General features: G+C 35.9%; 1 protein-coding gene across 1 annotated transcript in view; it reads right to left on the reverse strand.

Annotated features, from left to right (window-relative positions):
- LOC134666437 (uncharacterized) overlaps positions 1–2,932 on the reverse strand; it is a 30,625-nt gene extending 27,693 nt beyond the window's left edge. Inside the window, exon 1 of the transcript XR_010098504.1 lies at positions 2,824–2,932. The gene's annotated coding sequence lies outside the window, so the exon portion shown is untranslated. The remainder of the gene's footprint in view (positions 1–2,823) is intronic.
- Between the last annotated feature and the right edge of the window lie 3,735 nt (positions 2,933–6,667).

The raw sequence follows: 6,667 nt of genomic DNA on the forward strand, positions 1-6,667 counted from the left end.
TATTCAAGTAAATTATGTGTAAAGGTTAAAGATAGTACATGCGAGTAATGGTCAATTAGTTACCTCAGGTGGCTGATTGATATGCTAGGTGGTCTATCTCGCCGTAGTCAATAAATACTACTTAGAGGAGTCGTGTAATGTAGGTAGGTACTTAACCGTTTCCATTGCTACAGGCAGGCTATTGTAGTACAGTCAACGGTAAAAATATGGGTGTATGTAGACAACTTAAGGTGACAGTCCATTTCCAACGACAGCTGCATTACTGTTCATTTTACTATGGAAATTGACAATGACAGCGACGCGTTCACTGGCGTTCAGTACCAGTAGTGCAGCTGCGGTTAGAAATGGAATGTTACCATTACTCAAAAATATGTCCCATAGTTCTTAATTCACCGACATAAGAGTTACGGGACATATTTTGGAGATGATTTGTACACCCATATTTTTACAGTTGACTGTACCATATTATTTAATAACATTATTATAATGTTATGTAGGTAGAATATTTGAATATTTTTATTTTTTATTTCTGGCGTGAAGTGGCGCAGAATAGGGCAGAACGGCGCTCTCTTGTGTCAGAGGCCAAGATCCTCTTTGGGTCACTGAGCCAGCGATGTATGTGTATGTAGGTAGAATATTTATTTTAAGATTAATAAAATGTACCTAGACAATGTTTACCCAGGTAGGTAATGGCTGTTGTAGGTATTCATACTCGTAAATGTAACTATGTATTTTTTATGTTGTATAGACTTGCGACTTTCCTGTGAACAGCATAAAATAAACTGACCTTAAAACCTTATTTTCGTACTTTATCCTTATAGGCATGTAAAACCTTTTACTTCTTAAAATATGCATGATAAGACTTATAAACTAGGCCAACTGGGGCATTTCATGAAATGTTCATAATTTATGAACTGGCCACGAAATATCTACGACTAAAGTAAATATCGTACCGCATAAACCTGTGGAAACATTATCAAAGTGAGTTAATTAAGGAAAGGATCCGTGTGAGTAGCGGTCAAGTAAATTACACATGCTACTGATCAAAGATACCTTGTGCTGAGTACCGGGTTTTAGAGCTAATACAGGAGCCTAAACACGATTGATACTAAAATGCAATCAGGTTCCTATCACAATTCAACGTAACGGCACTAGAAATGTTAGAATTTAGACATCCACAGAGTTATCAAAATATTATATTTACCTACTTAATCCAAAACATTTAGTAGTTTCGCCAGTAGTAGGTTCTTTTCATCTCCTAGCTAAAAATACTAATATGTTTTTTTTTCTTTGAAATGCATTTTTTTCATCGACAGTGGCAAAGTTACCTGTCGTTATAATAGCAATAATACACATTACACGTAAAAGAAAATACCTGACCTCAACGAAGGCAGATATTTTAATAAAATAACAAACTATTCTTTTATTCAACGAAATAAAGCACTAGACTATGTATTATTCTGAAACTATCTATGTGTAACATATTGAATATAAAATAACTTATTAAAATAAACTAAAACTACAGACAAATTAAAATTAATACTACAATAAAAGAAACTTAAAAAAAACCTAATTATAAAAAAAATACCCCCTCTAGCAGGTCCAAACAAACTATTCTTGAATATAAGTTATACATATAAGTATTCCTAAATACATAGTGAGTTATTTTTGCAGTAATTTTGTCATGTAAGCCTTATTAATGCAAACTCGATCCCCCTTCCTCCCCTTTGTCGCCTACATAGTATTATTCCTGCCGAGTTAAATATGCAAAAAAGTTACCTGCCAGTATATTCAATCATCATTTTCTTCACAAACATCATTTGCTACATTGTACTAAAAACCAAGTGACCTTTCATACTTCACATTGAATGAGTAATGCGTTCGTCAGAAGGCATTCTTGCTCTTATTGGCGAGCTTTTGTGTATGAAGCGCCTTTGTATGGGAACCTGCTTGCAGGGGCCGTCTGCCTTTGTTCGTCTAAACAGATGAAGGTAAGTTATGTACTTCTAAAGGTCATATTTTGATTTTTTACTGAAATTCAACTAAGGTCCGTGAAACGACGGATAGTTTCAAAAGTATACTTTAAAATTGTAAAAAAATCTTTAAAACTGATCAAAAATAAAGGTCAAGACCTTAGAAATAGGTAAATGAAAAGTGGAAAATTTCACTGTCTGGGGCGAAACTCGAACCCGCGACTCTGGATAACTATCCCGTTGCTGCCAACTGAGCTACTCATGAGCTACTTTGTAACTAACCAGTTCGAATCCCTCCAGATCAAATACATAACTTAATATTATAATTCTTAAAGCCTATAAAAAACAACTATGTATTCTCTTTATTTTTAGGGTTCCGTACCAAAACACAAAAGGAGCGAGAGCGACGCTGTCCGTCACATCGCTGAATATCTCGAGAACTATAATTATAAAGCTATCGATTTGAAATTAGGAATAGTTATAAAGTATGAGATTAAATTAAATTAAAAACACCTTCTTTCAAACAGGTAAACTAAAAATTGTAAAAAATCGGTTTACATGAAAAATAATCATCCCCGAAAAACCAACGTATTATTATACCTACATTAGATTTCTCAAATTAGTTAGCCGAGTTGCCGATAGATGGCGCTATACAAATTTATTATGCTTAGTACACTTTTAGTCAAAAATCTTTCGTATTTATTACATGAATTGTAATATTATATTATATATTACATAATTGAAAGTTGTACGGAACCCTCGGTGCGCGAGTTAAACGAACTCACTTGACCGGTTTTTTAACATGACTCAACAAATACAATATAATGTCTATTGGATATTGTATACTTACATGCATGTGGCATGTTGTTTGCTGTTTATGCTCAAACCGGTGACAGATGGAAAAGTCATCTTGCATAGCTAGGATGCAGGTGCAGGCTTTTCCTTGGCACGTGCATCCTGCTGCGCACTTACTCAATTAATACGGAAACACATCATTAGCTACTGCATGTGGTCACTTCCAAGATTAAATGACGTTTACACTAGGACTGACCAGTGACCACACTGCAGCGTGAAAGAGGTTGAAGTTGACGCAAAATCTACAGCGAAAACGTAATTATGTTAGACCAAGAAAAGTCTGAAGCGATTTTGATTGCCCACGCAGTGCAATTGTTATTTATACGTCATAATTTTATAGAAGTTTGATGTTTAAAATAACACTTGCACTGCGTGGACTATCAAAATCGCTGCAGGCTTCTATTGGTCTAACTTTACCTAAATATTTAAGAAAGACATTTTACGCAGGCAAGGTACCTAACTGTTACATTAAAATAATTTATGTAACTATTAAGAACATTTTTCCTAGTTACTATGGAGCATTTGAAATACTTAGCGAGCTTAGGATGTATTGTAGTAAATAGGGTCTAGATTTTCAGTACCTAGTACTCACAATGGAACTTTGAAACCTATAACCTCTGCCGCTAACGGCTCGATTCGGGAAATGAATTAGATCTCTACTAGACCTCAACAAGTTACGATATGGATAATTTAAAGATATTTGTAAGATAGATATGTAAAATTTGACGTTTCCGCGATTCTGGAGGTCCTCTTGAACGATTTCGACAAGTTATGACTAAGATATCCAGTCACATCTAGTCGATATCTAATGTAAATCTAGTTGATCTCTATATCGTCTCTAGATCTTGTGATTATCTCGTTTCCCGAATACGCGTGTAAGTCGCAAGCATTACCGCTAGGCTATCTCCTTCAAGAATTCCAATAACTATACCTACCTTACTTACTTATGTCGTTGTCGACCATTGTCGACATAATACTTAAACTACGTAGCGCATGACGGCATTGTGCAGTGTGCAATTTGTTGCATAATTCCGATAAACATAACTGTAAGCCAGACATGCGACGAGATTCATTTCCATCGGCTAATACAGACCTTGACCGTGACTGCGTTCTGCGTTCCACTCGCGCACCCCACCGCCGCCATATTGGATTCAAAGAATAAATACACTGCAGGAATAAGTGGTTGCCTAGGTGATCGTTGCCTCTACGATATTAACATGTTATATTTAACATCGATTTGTGCTTTGTTATGAATTAGTCCAAAGTAATAATTAAAAAAAGCATAACTATGTATATAGTACTAAAGGACGCTAAGCACGAAAAATTTCGTAAATTGACCCACCGTTTTCTATCTCTATCGCACGCGCATAATTATATTGCAGTCCCGCCGCTCGCACACAATAGCATTGAATGCCGGTTATATGTGTGGGACAGCAATACAATTGACACGCGTGCAATAGAGATAGGAACAAGCTAGTCAATTTACGAAAATCTCGCGCGTAGCGTCCTTATAACTACTTTGGTAAATTTAGAGAGGATTAAGACCTAGCAAAATGTCTGGTACTTTATTAAAAGCAATACTTTAAATTTACTTTACTCAAAATCACGCACGCCATTTACAGGTTTTGAATAATTTTATTGATGTTACGTATTGTATATGAAATTTTCGAAGTAGGTAGGTACCTCTACATTTTCCTTTCCAATCTGCCTAATATTTAGTCTTTGGCAACATGCACGCGGTTGCCGGCTGCATTCACGGCGCATTACCTCTTGTGCAACGAACGCAATGTTATCATTACTTACTGCACATATGATGTTTTCATTGTGTATTATATTATTGACATCAATTCGCCTTCTTACTCGAAATGTTTTCATACCACCTAACTAACATTTAGTCAAAGACTATTTAATGGTGAAAAAATATCCTACCTAAACATTTATTTGTTATTTGTCAAATGAATCCCAACGACGAAGTTTTTCAGGGTTAATAATTTAAAAAATCTGATGAGGTGTTTTCATTTAGTTTATAAGTAATTAAATATTATTTATTGCGCACCGTAAAGTTAAAAAACACACAGAAACCGAAATACAGGCTTAAGATTAGGTAACATCAGGGGATTTATCGCTCAAAAGGCGATCTCTTCCGCTCCACTCGTTGCGAATTTCCTTGTATCGTAAATAACTATTTAGTATTTACCTATTATCTATAGCGTAGCGTCATACTCATGGTGCATTAAGGAGATACAACCAGTACTCATCAAAGTTTTTTACCACAGGTAGGCTGCGACCGGTTCCCATCCTGTTCGTCCCGTGGCAGGAACTAGTGTAGCTACTGGGGGTGTATTCGAGAACGGACATTTGACGTATCATGAGGATATCCAGTTGATGCGGATAAATCATGACTTGTGGAATCGCGTACAATCACCACCTGTCAGTGAACTCTATCCACACTAGAGGTGGGGGTGTTGTACTGAAATAGTTTTTGGGACAGGTTTTTCCTAATGGACGACGTTTTGTTTGTCGAGTATTTAAAAGCACGGACTCTATTTTTCGAAATATAACAAATATGAAGTTGCCAACACCTCGTACCTCCATTCTTATTTTTACTTTAAGTAAAATATTTTTTTGTTAACAGACAGTCGTCTGGGTGTCTGTTGGATCAAAAAATAATGGAAATAATTTTTACATTGTTAATATGTCATTTGATTAATGGCCTTGGCTCAAAACGTCACGATACGTCAGATCAGACTAATGAAAAGTCGATATTTGCATAAATAACCCTTATTTGTAAGTCGCTTAAGTACGGTAAACACGTAAATTGCCTATTTGGGGTGGTACACGTAAAACTGGTATTTTCATAGAAACGTACTTTTGGTACGCATTTTGCCAACGTGTCCCAGCTCTAGTTAGGATCACAATGTATCGCAAGTTGTTACATTTGACAACTTGTGATCGTAACTGTCAATGAAACTAGACTTTTTTGTCGATGGGTATGGCTGCCATATTTGGATTTATGACATTCAAAAGGGGATCCTACGGCATAGAGTAAACTGCATGCTCATTTTTCTACAATACTTTGATTCTTCTACTGGACGCAAGATGGAGTTAGCAGTCAAATTTCGATCTTGGCGTTATAAAAGTAAACCGCAAGAACATGACATGCAGTTGCGTGGGTGTAGATCTATCATGAAACGAACATGTGACAATTGTCTATGATTAAAAAAATAATTGACAAATAATAATATAAAGCGATACAATACTACTTCAAAATGGCAAAAAGAAAACAGATTTATTATAAACATACTTACAAATCATATAGGTAAAAAGTATAATTTTTAAACCAATGGTCGTGGGTCCTAACCCCGGCTATTAACAATGACTTTGTTGTAACTATCTTAACCAATTGCTTTTCTGTGAAGTAAAATAATTATCATGAGGAAGATGGAGTAGCCACAATAAGGTATATATTTTTCCCCTCTGGGTTAGATGGCAGGGAGAGATAGTGGAGAAAGCGGCAAAATAAGCATTTATTGTGTTGTTAAAAGCCCTAAGCCATGAGCCAGGGTATGTGAGGTGCATGATTACTTGATTAGGGGCTAAACTCTGGAAAACCGGACCTTCGGCGACTAGCTGCCAACTCTCCCAACTCACTTTTACATCAGCTCCTTTGATTAATAAATTCAGGTAAAATTCGTAAGAACTAAGTGCCTGTGCCATTCTCTACATTGGACGCTATGCCTAATTAGTTGTTATTGATGTTGAATTTTCAGTGGCATATAAGACACCGGTCGTATAACGACTTAGAAATTTGGATGTTTTCAGTTTGAATGAATAGCAAA

This window comes from Cydia fagiglandana, chromosome 8 (assembly GCF_963556715.1).
Source record: "Cydia fagiglandana chromosome 8, ilCydFagi1.1, whole genome shotgun sequence".
Taxonomy (NCBI): domain Eukaryota; kingdom Metazoa; phylum Arthropoda; class Insecta; order Lepidoptera; family Tortricidae; genus Cydia; species Cydia fagiglandana.